At 41.2% G+C, this 21,234-nt stretch overlaps 1 pseudogene across 1 annotated transcript; it reads left to right on the top strand.

Annotated features, from left to right (window-relative positions):
- The first annotated feature begins 2,659 nt into the window (after nucleotides 1–2,659).
- LOC308244093 (far upstream element-binding protein 3-like) lies at nucleotides 2,660–6,513 on the top strand (annotated as a pseudogene). Its single transcript has 2 exons — nucleotides 2,660–2,669; nucleotides 4,957–6,513. The product of its transcript is annotated as a far upstream element-binding protein 3-like (transcript).
- Nucleotides 6,514–21,234: the final 14,721 nt, after the last annotated feature.

Here is a 21,234-nt window from a genome sequence, read left to right as displayed (position 1 = left end):
CCTGGGGTCTTTACTGCAGATTTTGATTCATTATGTCTGTAGTGGAGCCAGAGATTTTGCATTTTTAAGGAGCTCAGAGAAAGTGATGCCAATGCTGCTTGTCTTCAGAGCATACTGTCAGTGACAAGATTGTAGAGCAGAGGCTTCCACATCTGGATTCCCAAGGAAATTCTGCAGGAAATACTGATATGCAGCAGGATTTTGGAACCAAAATTATTGAAAAACCTGTTGTAGATTAATTAATGCAAGAAACAGAGAAATCAGGACATTCATGAAGCTTTTTCAAATAAAACATTTTTCCTACGCAGAATGTGGAAAAATATTGTAGATATTTGTATAAAATATCTAAAGCAGCCATCAAGAAATTTTGGGTGGGGTGATAGGTTTTTAATAAACTGTACAGCATTTGTTTAAAAAGTGTTGACAGCCTGTGGTGGATAAAAGAGGCAAATGGGTAAATCTGTAGACACATGAACACTTTTGTGGCTTCTTTGATACTATTTTAATTGTTTGGATAATAAATGTGGCTAGTGACTTTTAGGCATTTAAGGAGCCAGCAACACAGACAGAGTGAGGATAGGAGGGATGGAGGAGAAGAGAGAGGGAGGAGAAGAGAGAGGGAATGAGAGAGAGAATGAGAGAGAGAATCTGAGTGCATGAGACATCAAAGGGGGACTGTGTAACTGTGTATGTGTGTTTACTCAGAGCAGCCCTACCTTCAAGAACCCAGGGCCAAGAGATGCTGACATCCTGCGTGAGGGCCATGCCTTCTATCACATTCAGGTGGTGAAAATACAGTGCTCTTCAAGCACCTACCCTCTTTCAATTCACCAGACTCTTCTGATTTTTCTAGACTCCCTTATTTCTTCAGGACTCAACACAATTCAGTCTGTGCTGCATCCAATTTTGTTCCTTTTAGTGGAATGTAATTAGATGCAAATGCACATCACAACTATTGTCAGAATTCAAATGAGTTTTGATGAGAATTAATATTTTCCACTCATAGAAGGGCTGATTCAGAGCACACAATAAGGCAAAAATTCAAAATTAGGCAGAAACCACTTATTTCTCAAGCAGAAATAGCTATATTATATTCATCTTATAGAGATTAGAATTTTGCAATCCAGATATTAGAGTTTTATGCTGTAATTGATTTATCTGTCTTTCAAATCTTCTCTTCCATAACAATTGAATAAATGACTATAGGACTGAATTAATTGAATGCTATTATCTTTACTTTATAGTTTTAATTTCAGATCTTGTCTCATTAACACAATTATTCAGGAAAGCATTATGTTGAACAAACAACTGTGATATACTATATGTATTAATCAGAATTCTTGTGTTTGCAAGTGACAAACTCTACTCACACGGATTTAAACCAAAGGAAAATGAGGTAATTGCCTTATGTAACTATGAAATTGAGGTACACATTAGTAGCATTGGACCCAAAGAGTCTATTTTTCAATTTCTTTCTCTATCTTCTGTTTCCTTTATGAGTGTTGGCTTTATTCATTCCTATACCAGACAGCTTTTTCCCATTGGGGAAGGTGTTCCAAGTGGCATGCACTTATGGACGTTAGGGCTCAAGATCTCAGAAGAAAACAAAAGCACTTTTCCCCATACCCATGGCAGAAAAATCCTTGGGAAGATGTGATTTCAGCCTGGCTCAGTGCCCTTCTCTGTAACCATCACATAGCCATTGGGCTGCTGTCCCCTCACTTGGGTCACGTACCCACCCCTGGTACTGAAGTGAGGTCAGTATTGTCCCTGCCTTGACAGCCTTGAAGGAAAGGGTGATAGGCAATCTGCTCTTGTATTTCCACTCCATTACAGGCCTCGCTTGAATGGTAGGTAAGATGAGACTCACGGAGGTGCTACCAAAGACAGGAAGAGAAGTATGTGGAAGGGGCTCAGGGAAGTTTAATGGATAAGACATGTAAATAATAAAGGAGTCTCAAATTAGCATGTATGTGAATGTGTGTGCAGTAAGATTTATATCTATTGGTAGTGCACTTCAGACAAGCTGTCAAGGGTATAGTAACCTGTAATGGACAGTAAAATTGGCTGCCTGAAATTAATCTCATAGGAGATTAACAAGCATGAAAGCATTTATTATTAAGTGCAAAGAATAGTTGATAATGATGTGTGATCTTAGCTATAAAATTAACCTCAAATATTTTTGAAGCATAATTACATGATTATGTGTTGTGTTAGCTCAGCTGAGCTCTCAGGTGTCGGAGTAGCTGACTAAAGCAACAAGCCAAAATGAAAGTAACAATGAAGCTTCTAATCACTTACTGTGATAGTGTAAGCAAGAAGCTAACGCCGGAGAACACCCACCCACTCCCCTCTGATCCACTTTTCCTAACAGAATAGTGCGCCTGGCGAGGTCAAGTGGATCCACGCAGACTTGGGGTTGCCTCATATTGAGGTAGCCCTGAACACAGCACTCCTGCAGCTTAATAGCTCCTGCGGTTTTATGGATCATATATCAACATGATTAGACTCATGTTTAACCTGGGGGCTGGAAGGAGGGAGGAGAGGGGGTGCTATAAGTGGAAAAGTACTGAATACCGAGTCAGTGTGGGGGAAAGTGTCTTCAAAGTGTTCCCATAAAAAGACCTCAAATCAAGGTGCTTGGGCTAGAAATGCAGCTATGCGTAAAAGTAGGGCCAGCCAGGAGGGCCGGAGTCTTTGATGACAACTTCCTTCAGAGCCTGCCATGCCCTGGCTTTGTGCTAAGTGTTGTGTGGGCAGGGCAGGCTTCCTCCACGAGACTCCCGGGTAAAGCCTTTGTGACTGCTTATGGTTGAAAATTTGCACAAAGGGTTTTAGGTAGAAGCTAAACTCCTCAAATTTGTTTCTATTAAACATTTTAATAGAAATGTTTAAATGCTAGCATTTTAACATACAAAAAAGATGTTTTTCTCACAGATCACTCTTATCATGGCAAGAAAGTTAAGAGTTGATGATAAATGAGTTATTTCTATAACTCCTTGTCCCAAGGATTCTCATGCTAAGCAGAATAAGAATTCTAAAACCCTCAAAGTTAAAAGAACCTATAGATTTCATTTACCCAAACTTTTTAATCCTAGATAATAAAAGCCCAGCAACTGAAACAGTGGAATGACCAGAAAGACCAGAGACCAGAACGACTGCGGCCCCTCGCCCAGGCTGGCCCAGCCCCCCAACAGGGACCTTCCCACCCTGATCGGGGGCGTGGCCAGCCTGCAAACCACCCATGGCCCCTCACCCTGGCCAGCCCCACCCCCAGAGGGGACCCCTCACCCCAATCCAGGGCCCCAGCAGGGCAGGCCAGCTGACCCCCACCTGTGCACCAGGCCTTTTTCCTATATAATAAAAGGGTAATGTGCATATTGACCTTAAGGGTAATGTGCATATTGACCTTAACGGCAGAATGACCAAAATGACTGCTGGGCCAGTCACTATGAGGCGCACTGACCACCTCTCGGTCCCTTTCCCCAGCCGGCAGGCTCTGGTTGACTAATGGTGAATGGGGAATTGGGGGTGGGTGGTGGGGGATGCGGGTGGTGCCAGGCCAAGGCCCCCGCCCCACCGGTCTCCCCACACACAGAGGGTGACCTGTGTCGGGGGCAGGGCTGGTGAGTGGGTGGGAACAGCTGACCTCTCAGTCCCGCCCCTTGGACGTCAGGCACCAATCATCCAATGGTAAACGGGGTATCAGGGGTGAGTGGCGGCTGGGGGCAGGGCTGGCTGTGGGCAGCCAGGGAAAATGGCCCTTACTGCAGGCCTAGGGACCATTCCCGCACACAAATTTCCTGTGCCAAGCCTCTAGCATTTATATATTACCCATCCCCAAGTGGTCTTCCTACCTATGACTGAATTCCAGTGACAAGAACCTGGTACTTTCTAAAGTAATTCATCACATTTTCTCAGACTCTGATGGTCAAAAAATTCTTTATGAGGCAAAATTTGTCTTCCTGTCTCTTCACCCACTGATTTTAGGACCATTTATAACAACTATATTCTCTCTTACAACAGGTTGTTTTTCGAATGTTTAAGTTAATGGTCACATGTCTTTCAGTCTAGTCTTCCCAGAGTAAATGTCTTTAGTTGCTTCATTATTCCTTTTACACTAAGGTTTTGAGAACCTTCACTCTGTAGTCCATCTCCTCTGAGCAACCTTGCCTGTCAGTAGCAGTATCAGTATGGAGCCCACAACCGTTCAGTGTGGGGAGCAACCATCATCTCTGTTGTTTAGATTTTGTATCTTTATCACCGTGGCTAAAGACCAGGTTAGCTCTTAGGAATTGTTTTAGCATAGTGTTAATGCACACTGAGCTTACTATAAAAGAAAACTCACAAGTTCTTTTCATGCAAATCTTACATCTTTATTTCTGTTTCTTCAGTCGGTTTTGGACTCAAAATTTTAGTGTAAAAAAAAAATGAAGCCTCACCTGGTGGGTGTGGCTCCATAGTTGAGCAAGGACCTATGAGCCAGGAGGTCACATTCCTGGTCAGGGCACATGCCCAAATTTCACTGGATCCCCAGTAGGGGGCATGCAGAAAGCAGCACATCCACAATTCTCTTATCATTGATGTTTCTATCTCGCTCTCCTTCTCCCTTCCTTTCTCTGAAATCAATAAAAATATATTTTAAACTTTTTTTAAATGCAACCTTCTTTATATCTGACATGTATCATAAGGTCCCCATATCTATCTTAATAGCACTACAGGAAATCAATAAACAATTGTAATTAAACACAGACTTAAAAAAAAACAATGTTACATTTTAAAACAAGCCTGATGCAAAAGAAGCTGCAGAACAAATGTTTGCTTAAAAAGCTATAAGCTAACAACCAGGTCAGGAAATAGAATTTGGCCAGTCACTCCAGAAGTCCTTGCAAAGCAGAGGGACAGGCAGGCCAGAGAGCAAAGGGAGGGGGGGGCGCAATTGTGGAGCTGGTGCAGGGGCAGAGCAGTGCAGGGGCTGCCTGGATGCCCTGCACCAGGTCTGGCAGATTGCTGCTAAAATTGATTCAACTTCTCACTTGAATAATCCCACACCTCTAGTGGACCCTTCAGGGTATGAATATGGAGTATAAGAATGGTTTTGGGGGCCTTGGTACATCAGAGGATACTAATAACAGAAGAATTCAAAGTGCCTGATAAAATGGTTGGATTTATTATTGGCAGGGGAGGTGAGCAGGCAGATTTCTCGGATTCAAGCACAATCTGGTTACTCAATTCAGATTGCTTCAGAGCGTTCTGGGATTTCAGAGGGGTCCTGTGTATTTAACCAAACCCCAGAACGTACTGAGCAAGCCACATGGCTCCTGGGTCAGATTGTGGACGGCTGTCGGAATGGACCTGGCTTTCATAATGACATAGCAGCAGCACAACCCAGAAGATGCTTGTCCCGGCGTCCAAGGTGGGTCTGGCTTTCGGCAAAGGAGGGGAACAACAAAGCAGTTGCAGGAGCGGATGGGTGTGAAATGGTCATAATCCAGCACGCCCATTGCCTACGGGAGCGGACAAGCCTCCTTGCATCATGGAGACCCTTTGAAGAACAAGCAAGAGAAGTGGTATTAGAGACCATCCGAGAAAAAGACCAAGCTGACGCTCGCCGTGTATGCGGTGACGTCACATCCCAAACTGGAGGAGGCAGTATAGAGTGTCTTGCCTAGGCTTGCTGTTGGGATGGCACAAGGAAGAGACGGAGAAATGATCAGGAAGAGCCAGAATGACGCTGGTGTGAGCATTCAGTTCAAACCAGACGGTGTAGTATTAGCCTAGAGAGAGCTGCACAGGTCCCGGGACCTCCACCGATGTCGGCACACAGCGCTCGTCCTCAACGAGCTTATTCTTACAGCCCAGCAGAAAGATGACTTGGAGGCCCTGCAGTTGCTAGACGAGGAGTCCGTGGCCGTGGCTGTGCCCTGGAGCGTGGGAATCCCTGGAGGCATCCAAGAGATAACACAGTCATCAGCAAAGGGGGTGAGAACGTCAGAAGCATAAGCCAGCAGTCAGGAGCACGCATAGGCTGCATCGGCGCCCCCTCCCAACACCGAACCAACCTGCGAATGCTCGTCAGGGGGTTCCTCAGCAGATCCAGGGGGCCACACATCTAGATGAGAAAGTTGGCGGTTCCAGTCTTGGAGCACCTGGAGCCTTTGGTCTGAGCTCCTTCAGCCAGCCACCTGCCGTGCCTAGTGAACACACCTCTCCTCCAAGGAGCGCAGGGTGCTTCCCAGGCATTGCTGCTACAGTGAACGAAAACGCTCACAGCACCCCTGGGAGTGGTCCTCCGGCTTTCTGACCCGAGGCTGGGGCAGGTGCGGCAGCAGCCCACGCCTGGCAGGTGCGGCAGCAGCCCACACAGCAAGTCCCGGGTCTCGCTGCCAGCGCGTCCCTCAGGCCGGCTCTCCACCGGACTACGCTGTGGCCTGGGCGGAGTACTACAGACAGCGGGTCACTTTCTGCCGCCAGACATTAGGGCAAGCTCAGGCCCACAGCCCCGAATGGTAGCACAGCGACCCTCCTCCCCAAACCATTGTGACGAAACGTATTTTTAACAGAGGTTTTTAGATTTGCAAATCTTTTAATGAAGAATCTTTGTTTTGCTCTGTGAAACACTTATATTTAGATTAACAGATTTTTTCTAAAAACCAGGAAATTAGTTACTAAAATTTGCTGATAGTTTTTGTTATTTCAAATGTGGAAGCTCTAAGATTCTTTTTGGAGCAATATATGCAAATTCAGGCACTAGAATGTGCCTCATAGCAGTGACATTTTAATTTGTGTTTTTGTTGTTGTTTTGTTGGTTTGTTTGTGTGTTTTTTTTGTGTGTGTATCTTTTTATTTACAGTTGTTTCTGTTGCAAAGTGTCTTGGAAGTCTTAGGTGGGATGTAACATTATTTTTTAAAAAATTTTACACAGTATTTAAATTTCTTAAATGTGTAAATTCATTAACTGTCTTACTTCTAATTTTTTATATCTTGACTGTCTGGTTTTATTGCATTAAAAAAAAGACCTGAACTATTATGTATTGTAATTATGTGAATTCTGAATAGAGAATTATATTGCTGTCCAACAGGGGTTTGGAGGATGCATTTTATAGGGTTTGTGTAATTTCTAAAAATGTGTTCAGTGGTTAGCATGTTATTTTCATATCTCCATTACCAGTTGCAATTGTGTATCTAAGACCTTCACACTTTTTTAAAAACAAAACAACCTTTCTCTATTCTCTCAGAAATATAAATACTGTTATTTTTAATATTAAAAAGAAATTTGATATAACTTTTAATAAACACTGTGGAATACTAAACCACATAAAAACGTAGTAACTATTTTTCAATTCCAAGGTATTCTTTGCTTTTTTCTTTTAAATATTTTTTAGTATTTGTCAAATAAACTAGATGAATACATAAATCTAGTATTCACCACAATGTGAATTAAGTAAATTTGATTTAATAAAAGGGCTAATATGATTTTCAATGTTTACTGTAGTGTATCTTGTACAGATAACATGTATTTTTAAAGGAAAGAAAAATGGAATTGAAGCTATTTTTTCTTTTATTTTTAATTGACCTGGGGGACATTATGTTTGAAATGTACTGAAGTTATACTTTCTGGGTTTTTCTCCTTATTTTCCTTATAATACTTGAAATGTCTGACTATTTAAAAAGGCTGTTGGAAAATGTTATGCATGTTGTGTGTTTTTTTAAAGTGTTCTTTTTATTTGACTGACAATTCATTTTACATTCTAGCTAATAAAATTTCCACAAGACATCTTGTGGGAGAAGTAAAAAAAAAGTCCTTCCACGTGGCCCACTATATTAATATGATAAATATAAACTAATCTAGTAATCAATTATTTATTTTGTTCAAATATCTTTATTATCCAGATACATCCTAAACACATCTTTCTCATTTAAAAAAATATGACTAAGTCTTTTTTAATCGCTAATTTCCCCTTTATCTCTTCTCTTATCTTAAAATTGATTTGTTGCATTTGACCTGAAGAATTATGTATAGCATGGAAATTTTTATTGTATAATCATGGTGCAATTCAGTATGGTCCTTTGTCCTTCATATTTCTTGCAAATTGATGGTTGGATCCAAAGTCTCAATCAGACTCATGTTTAATCCTTTTGGCAAGGCTATAGTTATAAGGTGCTAAGTTATTTCCCTTACCCCTAAGCTTTATTGAGATACCATTGACATAAACATTGTGTAAGTTTAAGGTGTACAATGTGTTGATTTGATACACTTATGTGTTTATTAGATACATTTATATATTGCAAAATGATTTCCATCATAGCCTTAGCTAGCATCACATCACATAATTACCATTTCTTTTTCTGTAGTGAGAACATTTAAGATCTGCCCTCTTAGCAACTTTCAAGTCTATTATTAACTACTAGAGGCGCGATGCACGAAGATTCGTGCAAGAATGGGCCTTCCTTCCCCTGGCTGCCGGCACCGCCTTCGCTCCGGCTGGAACCACCTTTTCATTCTGGCCTAGAGCCGCCTTTCCGCCTTCCCACGCTGCCCAGAGGCCCGGAGCAGCTGGGGTGGTGTGGAACGCTTGCGTCCCACCCTGCCCTTGGCCACTTAGCGCCTGTGTATACAAATTAATCCGCCATCCTTGTTGGGTTAATTTGCATACTCACTCCTGATTGGCTGGTGGGCATCATGAAGGTACCATCAATTTGCATCTTACTCTTTTATTAGTGTAGACTAGAGGCCCAGCGCAAAATTGAAATCGCACAAGGAGGCACCCCATCTCCCACCATGCGAGGAGGCACCTGGCGGGGGGCCGGGACCCGTGCCTGACTTGTGCAGCACTGGCTGCCACAGGAGTCAGGCCAGATCAGTGCTGCAGAAGGCCGACTGGCGCTGTGTGGGGCCGGGACCCGTGCCTGACTCGCAGCATCCCCTGGTCCCCCTGCCTTTGTCCACTCCGGGCCTTCCCGAGCCATTGCACCGGCCCGGGCAGGCCCCCCTGCCTCTGTCTCCATCTCTGCTCTGGCCTCACCTGCGCGCGCAACCTTCTCCTGTCTGGTCATGACCTGTTATGGAGTCCTGGCCTAATTTGCATATTACCTCTTTATAATATAGACTAGAGGCCCAGTGCATGAAATTCGTGCACTGGTAGGGTCCCTAGCGGCTGCCGGTTGCCAACCGGGTACTCCCTCCCTTCCCCTGGCTGCCTGCCCCCTGCCACTGCCACTGGTTGCTGCCTGGGGGGCCCGATCGCCCTCCCCCTGATTGCCCCACCGCCACCTGGCTCCCAGGTGCTGAGGGAGCCTGTTGGCAGCACTGCCCCCCTGACCCCCACCACTGCTGCTAATTGCCCTGCAATCAGATCGGCAGAACATCAGGCCCCCTCCCGGTTCCCTCAGTGCCTGGGAGCCTGGCAGTGGCAGGGGGATCGGCGGAGCAATTGGCCCCCACCTGGCGACCAGTGGCTCACACCTGCCTTGGACTGGCACGGCCCATTCACCTGCTCCACCATCCCGCCCTGGTCCCACTCTCGTCGGGGGCCATCGGGGCCTGCAGTGCCTCCACTGCTGCCCGCTGCCAGTGCCTCATGCCAACACCTGCCATGTTCCATGCCACCCCCTTGTGGTCAGCGCACATCATAGCAAGTGGTCAAACTCCCGGCAGAACTCCTGGTTGAGGGGACAATTTGCATATTAGGCTTTTATTATATAGGATAATCATTATGCTGTGCATTTGATCCCCAGACCCTAATCATCTTATAACTGGAAGTCTGTACTCTTTGCTTAGTGCTGTGTTCTTTAATGAGGAGGCACATCTTGTCTGGACATTTCTTTCTGTGATGTTAGCAGCTGATGATGCTCAATGCTTATAGATCTATTAATTCATTGGAATTTGGAAATAGTGCTATTTTAATTCTATCACTTCTCACAATTTAGTTATTGTAGAACTCTTTATAAAGAAACATTTTACTCATCTATAATTTTGTTATTAAGTGGCATAATTTACATAGAAAGTCATGATGAATATTTTTTTCTTTCCCTTTACTTACTAGTTTCCAAGACGATAAATTGCTTTCCTATCATTATTTGAAGGTGAACAATTAGATTTTCAAAATATCATTATGAATCCATTGATTTAATGGACTTAGTCAATTCCAATTTTCCCTTCGAAGCTCAAATTGTTCCTCTGGCCAGTGGGAGCCTCTTCAAGTTGTTTTCTGAGTATTTTTGACATAAATATCTTATTCTTTCATAGCTTTCTTGATATCTGGTATTCTAGACTCATTTTGTTCATTTCTTACCTTAGATGTGGAATCAGTTATTTTCCCAAAGAAATTCTGGCTTTTTTGTGAAAAGGGTTAAGGTTAAGGTATTTTTAAGACCATAATCTGGGTGTTAATTGTTTCTAGGCTTAGTAGATAGAGTTAATATGTACCTCTGTATACTATATGCTATATAATCTCATGAGTTCATATGGACTTTTAATTCAAATTCAGTTCAGATGTAGAGGTTTTTTTTTCTTAAGATTTTATATTATTTCTATATCTTATTTTTCCACACTGAGAATCTGAAAATCCTGGTTCTCAAGGACTCGAGGAATGATAGAATTAAAAATTTCATAAATACCCATTTTCTTTTTTCCACATTACACACATAACAGTCTAACCATCTCTATAATAAAGAGCCAGGGTGTAAGGATGATCATGACTAAAGGCTGACCATCCAGAAGTCAGCGCTGGGTTGCCATGGGGACCCAGTGCTGACTACTCCGGCTGCAGGCGGGGTGACCCAGCAGTGACTGCTGAGGGGGCTTTGAATCAGGCCCATAAAGAGACCTGAAGAGAGAAGCAGGGGCTGATCTGTAGCTTTGAGGCAGCTTTTGACCAGCACTTGCCTCTCTCTTTCCCTCTGAGCCTGGCCAGCAGTCCTGCCTCCATTTCTCTTTGAGCCTCCATCGGGGCTGCTGATCAACCCTGCCTTTCTGATCAGGCCCTGTTGATAGGCCCAGAGATGCTGACTGGCATAGAAACTGGCCAATCAGAACCAAATCTGGGTCAACTGTGAGTAGGCAATGGCTGCCTAGGAGACAGAGCTTTTGACGCTGACTGGCATAGAAACTGACCAATTAGAACCAAATCTGGGTCAACTGTGAGGAGCCAAGAGCTGCCTTGGAGGTGGAGCTTTTGACACTGACTGGCATAGAAACTGATCAATTAGAACCAAATTGGCCAGCAGAGGAGGGCAGTTGGGGGCGAGATCAGGCCAGCAAGGGAGGGCAGTTAGGGGTGATCAGGCAGGCAGAGGCAGTTAGGGGTGATCAGGCAGGCAGGCAGGTGAATGGTTAGGAGCCAGTGGTCCCAGATTGCGAGAGGGATGTCTGACTGCCGGTTTAGGCCTGATCCCGATCGGGCCTAAACCGGCAGTCGAACATCCCCCAAGGGGTCCCCAATTGGAGAGGTGCAGGCTGGGCTGAGGGAACCGCCCCCTCTGTGCACAAATTTCATGCACCAGGCCACTAGTATTTTTAATAATACTATCACCAGTTACATTTTTTGTATGTGCTCCCCGTTCTGACCCCATTTTTGCAATTTTATCATTTTTACACTGTCTGATTATATAGGTACTAGGGGCCTAGTGCATGAATTCATGCACCTTGAAAGGAACTGTGGGCTGTGAGGCTGTGGGGGGCACAGAGATAGGTCTTGGCCCATCCTCCGCACCCCCACCTGGCCCCTCCTGCTGCCAGCCCCCGGTCCCCTGTCTGCCAGCAGCTCCGCTCCTGCCGCTGCCACTCCCATGCGCTGACAGCACCAGCCCCACTCGCACGCGCTGATCATGCAGAGCAATTGGGGCCAATACCATCAGCGGGTACAAGCAGTGGCTGCCGGCCCCAATTGCCCCTCAGGAGCAGGGGGAGGTGGAGAAGCCCTCAGGGGCAATTGGGGCCAGCAGCCACCACTTGCACCTGCTGACGGTGCCAAGCGATTTGGGTCAGCGCTGGGCACTGGCAGGGGGTGCGAGCGGCAGCCCTGGCGCCAGCTGTGGGTGTGACAGGTGGCTGCCAGCCCCAATCACCCCTCAGGAGCAGGGGGAGGTGAAGTAGCCCTCAAGGGCAATAGGGGCCGGCAGCCTAAATTCACACCCGCTGACAGTATCAAGCAATCCGGTCCTGGCTGCTGGCTACAGGTGTGAGTGGGGCTGGCACCGGCAGCAGGTGAGAGCGCTGGGCGGGACCATGGTGAGTGGGAGCAAAGAATTTTCAGTAACCAGCAGAGGCTTGCCCCATGACAGCGACTGGCGCCCTGCCTTGGTCTGGCGCCCCCACTCACCAGCTCCACCATCCCACCACAGCCGACGCCCACCATGTTTCACGCTCTGCCGCCTGCCACCAATTCTCGCCTTGTTCCATGCGTGTCCCCTGGTGTTCCGTGCATGTCATAATAACCAATTGTTCTGTTATTCTGTTGTTCAGTTGTTCTGCTGTTTGGTCTATTTGCATATTAGGGTTTTATATATACAGATTGTATATTACTATCTATATTATTTTCAGCTTCATTTAATTCTATAAGTAAATGTGTATTTAATATTTACCACTCCTTATTTTGTTGTCTAATTATTTGAAGTTCATTCTTTAGTATATATTTGATTTCTCTCTAATCAATTGGAAGTTCATTATTTTGCATATTCTTCAGTAAAGGCTTATGGAAGCCATATATCCTAAGTTCTTGTCATGTTAGTTTACCTGTTGCCTCTATATTGGAAAGTCAGTTTAGCTGATTATTTAACAATTGTTTATAGTTTTCTTTGAATATCTAAAATATGTTACTCCACTTTCTTTTGCCATAACCATTGATGTTCAAAATTCTGGTGACAATTTACTGTTATTTTCCTTATGTATTATTTACTAGTTTTGCCTAAATGACCATAAGGTTTTTCCTTTTTCTTTAAAATTTAATAGTTTATCCAACATGACTTACTGTGATCATTCTGAGTTATTATTCTCAGGCCCATGGCGTACTACTTCAAAATGCACTTTCAAAAAAATATTTTTAATTTTAAGAGCTTTCTCAACTTTTATTTTTTAGTATTTAGTCTATTCCCATGTTTTATGTTTCTTCTTCTGTGACTCCTATTATATATATAATGAATTTTCTTTGCCTATTTTCAGTATTTGTCACATTTTCTTGAGTCTTTTTAAAAAATCGATTTCTTTTTAATTAAAGAATTCCCTCCTTTCACCAACTTTCCTCTTAAGCTATCACAGTTGCGTTTATTTGCTTTGTGTTTCTTCCAGTTTAGTCTTAATTTCTAAAATGAATTTTTTTTTTACTTCTTTCCTGAATCCTATTACTCATTTATGAAGTGAAGATATACTGTTGGCCCTATTAGATAAAAGCAAACCACACCAAGATGTCACTTGAAAAGTACAGTTGGAAAGAAATTTACCTCAAAGAAAAAAAAGTAGTGAAAGAGACTTATTTAAAACAGATGACAGCATATTACTTTAACTGGTAAATTTAAGTCCCTATGTTGTTTACCCATCTCATCTTCCCCCATTGAGTAGGAAGTAAACCAATTATATAAGAAAGAGAAGCTGTTTCCTTTAGACATCTGATTAATTTTCTATAAAATTTTGATCTCACTAATTAATGCAGTCCCTAGTCTAGAAAAAAGTAAAGAAGGGATCTATATGTCATGTCAGTTCAAACATTTGCACTGAAAACAAAAGATAGAAAGTAAAATTCTGAAATAGTTTGGGTTCATTTTTATTATGCTAGTAAATCTAATTTTTAAGCTGTTAATTGGAATTATGCTTCTCCTGATGTGGGTAAAAAATAATAGTGGTAGGAGTGGTTGTGGAGTGGAAGTAATTCTGAGGAGATCTTTACTGTTCAAAATAATGAAAGAAAGGATATTTTTTTCTGAAATATTCTCTAAGAAATATGAAGAGAGTATAATCACTGGGAGAAATGAGATGAGCTAAGGATAAGGAAGAGAATAAGATACATAATTAAGCAAACATATTTTGTATTTAAATATTCATTCAAAAACACTAATTATGCAGATATTCTTACGTTAATTTTTATACAATTTCTGTGCAATTACGACAGTTTCAAACCACATCAAGATGTCACTTGCTCCCACACATTTGCTTCTCTCTACAAAATTCACTTGTGATATTCTTAAAATTCTACAAAGAATATAATATGGTCAAGAGTTTAATAGCCCAAAGCAAAAAGGTAAAAATATAGATATGGTTATGTGGGAATCAATCCATACAGTATTACATCAGATTATATTAAATGGAAATACCTCAAGTTTCATTTTTAGCCTCTTCTAGAGCAATTGGGGAATAAACAAAATCAAATGCATAATAAACAAATCTCCACTGAACACTTTATCTGTAAATGACTATACTAGGTACTGTGGGATAAACAATGATGTGTGAGATCACTAAATCACAAGTCCAAGTAAAGCTATCACCTAAGACAGTGGTCGGCAAACCACGGCTCTCGAGCCACATACGCGGCTCGCATATGCCACAATTGCCTAATCCTCACAGTTTCCAACTACACAGTAACATTTAGTCTAGTCCAGTGGTCGGCAAACTCATTAGTCAACAGAGCGGCAAACCGCAGCTCGCAGTTTGCCGACCACTGACCTAAGAGAAACTTTTTGTACTAAAGTTTATAGCAAATTTCCAAGCTCTGTGTGTGATTAACTGAGTATATAAAGAATTAACTGTAAATCACATACTTAAAAGTTGCTTCGAAAGTAGAGCTTTAATGTTCTTACCATAATAACAACGACAAAATGGTAATTATGTGAGATAAAGGATGTGTCAACTAAACTTAATGTAGTAAACATTTTACCATATATAAATGCATCAAATGATCACATTGTACACTTTGAGTTCACACCAAGTTGTTTGTCAGTTATATCTCAGTAAAGCTAGGAAAAATGTATTGAAGATGTTGATTATGAGATAAAGATGATTTCCATGTGTCCAAGAAGTTACCTATCAAAAATGCAATCAAAGTTAAAGCAGTTAAACATTTTGTAAATGTTTATCATTTATTCATTCATTAATTTAATGGGCATGTAATTACTGTGTGCCAGGAGCTCAAAAGAGAGTACTACTAAAACTGAAGATGTATCTATGGAGGTCTGTGGCATATACATAGTAATTAAAGGTATGGCAATGTTCAGAGAGAGTTTCTGGAACAAGACTGTCTTTAAGAAACATCAACACTCAACGAATGAGTAGTGCAGAAGCCGGCAAAGGAGACTGAAAGATTTGGCCCAAGAGGAAGGAAGAAACAGAAGAGCAAGTACAAAAAAATAGCCCAGTGGAGAGAGTTTTCCCAGAGAGTATCAAATTTTGTTGAGAGTTCAGTCAAGATAAATATTTAAAAGTTCCATCAGACTTAGTGATAAGGGGACCACTGGGGTAGACCCTCGTCAAAGTTCAGGAAAAGAGCAGAAAAGATATATGGACTAGTGATATAATTTTAAAATTGGATTGAGTGTTTTTTGGCTACTGAGTTATATGAATTCTTTATATATTTTGACTATTAACCCTTAACCAGATATATCATTTGTAAATACATTCTCTCATTCCATATAGGTTGCCTTTTCATTCTACTGATTGTTTTCTTTGATGTGCAGACGCTCTTTGGTTTGATGTAGTCCCACTTACGTATTTTAGTTTTTGTTGCCTGTGTCATATCCATTAAATCATTGCCAAAATCAATGTCATGAAGCTTTTTCCCAAAATGTTTTCTTCCAGGAGTTTTACAGTTTTGGGTCTCAGGTTTAAGTCTTTAATCCATTTCCAGTTGACTTTTTGGTATGGTGTAAGATACGGGTCCAATTTAATTCTGTTACGTGCTGAGGTCCAGTTTTTCCAACACCATATTTTGAAGAAACTATGCTTTCCCCATTGTCTATTTGTGGCTCTCTTATTGAAAATTAGTTGACCATATATGCATGGGTTTATTTCTCAGTTTTGTATTCTGTTCCATAGGAATAAAATTAACTAAGAAGGTAAAAGAATTTTATATTAAAAATTACAAAACTTTGATGAAAGGAATTAAACAAGACAGAAACAAATGGAAAGCCATCTTGTATTTGTGGATTGGAAGACTTAGTACTGTATTGTTAAAATGTCTGTAATATCTAAAACTATCTGTAAATAATTTGATGCAATCCCTATCAAAATTCCAAAGAATTTTTTTATATAAACAGAAAAAACAATTCTATAGTTCATATAGAAACACAAAAGACCATGAATAGTTAAGTGGATGCTAAGAAAGAACAAAGATGGAGGCATCACATTTCCTGACTTCAAAATATATCATGAAGTGACAGTAATCAAAATTGCATGGTAATGAGGTAGCCTAGAAGGAGCTCACATCACTTTCACTTACTTTCCATTTGTCAAACTTCATTACATAACTATATCATGTTACAAGAAAGGCTGGGAAACAACCTATACTTTGATAAACCATTTGTTCAGCTAAAATTGACAGAGAAGTGAGAATGGTTACTGGGAGGTAACTAGCAATCTCTGGCACATAAGACTTTACAAGACAATGGGAAACTGCTTATTTCATCTAGGTAATAAATAATCTTAACAAATCCTACCTGTCTCTTACTAACTGGACCTCACACAGGTATGTTTTCTTGTCTATAAAATAGAGACAAGAAATGGGGATTAATGTCTATAAGGTGTCTGTTAGAGCACCTGGTACATAGTAAGTGTTCAACAATACTAGTAAAGGGGCCCTTTCTTCTCCCCTTTATTGAAAGTATGAAACTGGCAATTCTATCAGGAAGGCTGTATTGTGTAGCTACCTGAAGGCTTAGAACCCAGATGTCTTGGTGGGAATTTCATCTCCTGGCGGGAAACACACACATCTGGAGAGTTTACGATAAATACTTACCCCTGAGAATACAGAGCTTACAGATATTAAAACTAAAATCCATAAGGCAGCAGGATGTGTAGTACACCCAAAGCCTGGTAATCAAGTTAGAAAAGCAGTATTCCTCCCACATACCTACATACCTGGCTGGAGTCAGAAACCCCTAGAGTTGATTAGTTGAAGACCAATTAGGCATTTATGCCTGTATAAGAGACATCCACCCAGAAGATTAAAAAGAAATAAATGGAGTACTGAAACTTTTCTAACCAATAAAATGGAATTTAAAGCCCATTTGTCACTTTCCTGTCATTTTGCCTCATAAAGAACTTACAAAGTATTATGCTAAGTGAAATAAGCCAGTCAGAGAAAGGTAAGTATCACATGATCTCACTCATATGTGAAATCTAATGAACAAAATAAACTGATGAACAAAATAGATCCAGAGACATAGAAGCATGAACAGACTGAGGAATCTCAGAGGGAAGGCAGGGGTGGATGGGGAGAGATTAACCAGGGAACTTATATGCATCTATGCATAACCCATGAACACACACAATAGTGTGGTGAGGGCCTGGGAGGGGTTAGTGTGGGGTGGAGGTGGTCAATGGGGGAAAATAAGGAGGGGTATCTATAATACTTTCAACAATAAAGATGAAAGAGAGAGAGAGAGAGAGAGAGAGAGAGAGAGAGAGAGAGAGAGAGAGACTTGCAGTCCCCAGGAGCTGCCCTATTCTCCCATCCTGAGCAGCAAGCAGGCCTCCTCTGCCATGGCTGGAAGGGAAGGCCCAGGTCTCCAGTGGCTAACTCGTTAGTCTCTGTTCCAGGGAGGGATTTGGGGAATCCTAGAGTCAAGAGTTTTATAACTATTGACACTATACAGATATCTAAACAGGGCTTTTCAGTTTTAAAAGGTGTTTTATATACTTTCTTCTAGAACCCCACTCCTTCCTCTGACTTGCCTAAAGACACATAATACCCAGGCCACCATCCCCAACACTCCCCCAGAGGTGTATGTGAACACCTGTGCATGTGTAAGAGAGTGTTTGAGTGTAAGTATGTGTTGATTACCTTTGAAGTTCAAATGCAGCAAACTCCAGGTGGGTGTCTGGGCTAGAATTACTTGGTATTTGAGGTTTTTATTTTAGTCTTGGAGAAATATTGGACATTCTAATGTTTCATATTTGAATATAGAACGGAGATTTGCTGTGGCATTCATGTTTATCATATAGGAAGTTTAAAATCATGCTTGTTTTTATTAAACAACTTTTTAATTGTAAATTTATTTGTTTGCATAATGAAGTAAAAAAAAATATGCTGGAAAGGATACAGTTTTATTCCAATTCCAGCTCCTCTACCTCTTCACTTTCTGGGGAAATGATGTGACTTCTCTGTGTCAGCATCGCTCCTCTGAACCCGCCACCAGAACAGAAGTCCATTAAAGCAGACACATTTTCCTATTTTGATTATTGATGTATCATCCCTTATATTTAGAACATTACTTGGCCCATAGTAATATATATTGGATGAATCAGTTAAATGGGAATAATAATTCTGTCTCATGGGATTGTTATGAAGATTAAATAAGATAATATATGCAAAGCACCTGACCCAAAATATGGTTCTTTTTTTTAAGTTTTTTATTAAGGTATTATATGTGTACATATCTTACCATTGCCCCCCCCCACCCCACTCCCATACATGCCCTCACCCCCCAATGTTTTGCATCCATTGGTTACTCTTATATGCATGCATATAAGTCCTTCAGTTGATCTCTTATTTCCCCCACCTCTCCCTAACCTTACCGCTGTAATTTGACAGTCTGTTTGATGCTTTACTGCGTCTGTATCTATCTTTTTGTTCATCAGTTTATAATGTTTTTCATTATCCCCAAATGAGTGAGATCATGTGGTATTTTTCTTTCATTGACTGGCTTATTTCACTTAGCATAATGTTCTCTAATTCCATCCAGGTGCCTACAAATGGTAGTAATTCCTTCTTTTTTATGGCAGCATAGTATTCCATTGTGTAGATGTACCATAGTTTTCTGATCCAGTCATCTGCTGATGGGCACTTAGGCTGTTTCCAAATCTTAGCTATTGTAAATTGTGCTGCTATAAACATAGGTGTGCATATATCCTTTCTGATTGGTGTTTCTAGATTCTTAGGATATATTCCTAGGAGTGGGATTACTGGGTCAAATGGGAGTTCCATTTTCAGGTTTTTGAGGAAACTCCATACTGTTCTCCACAGTGGCTGCACCAGTCTGCATTCCCACCAGCAGTGCACGAGGGTTCCTTTTTCTCCGCATCCTCGCCAACACTTGTCGTTTGTTGATTTGTTGATGATAGCCATTCTGACAGGTGTGAGATGGTATCGCATTGTCGTTTTGATTTGCATCTCTCAGATGATTAGTGACTTTGAGCATGTTTTCATGTGTCTCTTGGCTTTCCTTCTGTCTTCTTTCGAAAAGATTCTATTTAGGTCCGTTGCCCATTTTTTTATTGGATCATTTATCTTCCTTTTATTAAGTTGTATAAGCTGCCTGTAGATGTTGGAGATTAAACCTTTATCAGTGATAACATTTGCAAATATGTTCTCCCATACAGTGGGGTTTCTTCTTGTTTTGTTGATGGTTTCTTTTGCTGTGCAAAAGCTTTTTATTTTGATGTAGTCCCATTTGTTTATTTTCTCTTTGGCTTACATTGCCCTAGGGGCAGTATCAGTGAAAAAGTTCTTTTGGCATATGTCTGAGATTTTGCTGCCTGTGGATTCCTCTAGTATTTTTATGGTTTCCCGTCTTATATTTAAGTCCTGTACCCATTTTGAGTTTATTTTTGTGTATGGTGTAAGTTGGTGATCTAGTTTCATTTTTTTGCATGTATCTGTCCAATTTTCCCAACCCATTTATTGAAGAGACTGTCTTGACTCCATTGTATGCTGATGCCTCCTTTGTCAAATATTAATTGCGCATATTAGTTTGGGTCGATATCTGGATTCTCTATTCTATTCCATTGATCTATATGTCTGTTCTTGTGCCAGTACCAGGCTGTTTTGAGGACAGCGGCTTTGTAATACAGCTTGAAGTCTGGTATTGAGATCCCTCCTACTTTATTCTTCTTTCTCAGGATTGCTGTGGCTATTCGGGGTCTTTTTTTATTCCAGATGAATTTTTGGAGAGTTCTTTCTAGGTCTGTGAAATATGCCATTGGTATTTTAATGGGGAGTGCATTGAATCTATAGATTGCTTTGGGTAGTATGGACATTTTAATGATGTTGATTCTACCAATCCATGAACATGGTATGTTCTTCCATCTGTTTACATCTTCCTCTATCTCTTTTTTCAGTGTCCTGTAGTTTTCTGCATATAGGTCTTTTACCTCCTTGGTTAGGTTTATTCCTAAGTATCTTAATTTTTTTGGTGTGATGGAAAATGGGATTGCTTTTTTAGTCTCTCTTTCTGTAAGTTCACTGTTGGTGTATAGAAATGCCATAGATTTCTTGGCATTAATTTTGTATCCTGCTACATTGCCCAATTCATTTATTAAGTCTGTTAGTTTTTTTATGGAGTCTTTCGGGTTTTTTATGTACAATATCATGTCATCTGCAAATAAGGACAGCTTTACGTCTTCTTTTCCAATTTGGATGCCTTTTATTTCTTCTTCTTGTCTAATTGCAGTGGCTAATACTTCCAGTACTATGTCAAACAGGAGTGGTGAGAGTGGGCATCCCTGACTTGTTCCTGTTCTTAGGGGAAATGGTTTTAGTTTTTGCCCATTGAGTATGATGTTAGCTGTGGGTTTATCATATATAGCTTTTATGATGTTGAGGTATGATCCTTCTATTCCCACCTTGTTGAGAGTTTTAATCAAGAAAGGGTGTTGGATTTTGTCAAATGCTTTTTCTGCATCAATTGATATGACTATGTGATTTTTATCTCTCAATTTGTTTATGTGATGTATCACATTTATTGATTTGCGGATATTGTACCATCCTTGCATTCCTGGGATAAACCCTACTTGGTCATGGTGTATGATCTTTCTGATGTATTGCTGGATCTGATTTGCTAGAATTTTGTTCAGGATTTTGGCATCTACATTCATGAGGGATATTGGTCTGTAATTCTCCTTCATTGTGTTGTCTTTATCTGGTTTTGGTATTAGGGTGATGCTGGCTTCATAGAAGGAGCTTGGAAGTGTTCCTTCCTCTTGAATTTTTTGGAATAGTCTGAGGAGGATAGGTTTTAATCTTCCTTGAATGTTTGGTAAAACTCTCCTGTGAAGCCATCTGGCCCCGGGCTTTTGTTTGCCGGAAGCTC

This window comes from Plecotus auritus (genome assembly GCF_963455305.1).
Source record: "Plecotus auritus genome assembly, chromosome: 3".
Taxonomy (NCBI): domain Eukaryota; kingdom Metazoa; phylum Chordata; class Mammalia; order Chiroptera; family Vespertilionidae; genus Plecotus; species Plecotus auritus.
Note: the sequence above shows the minus strand (reverse complement) of the source record. Positions and strands in the feature narration are given on the sequence as shown.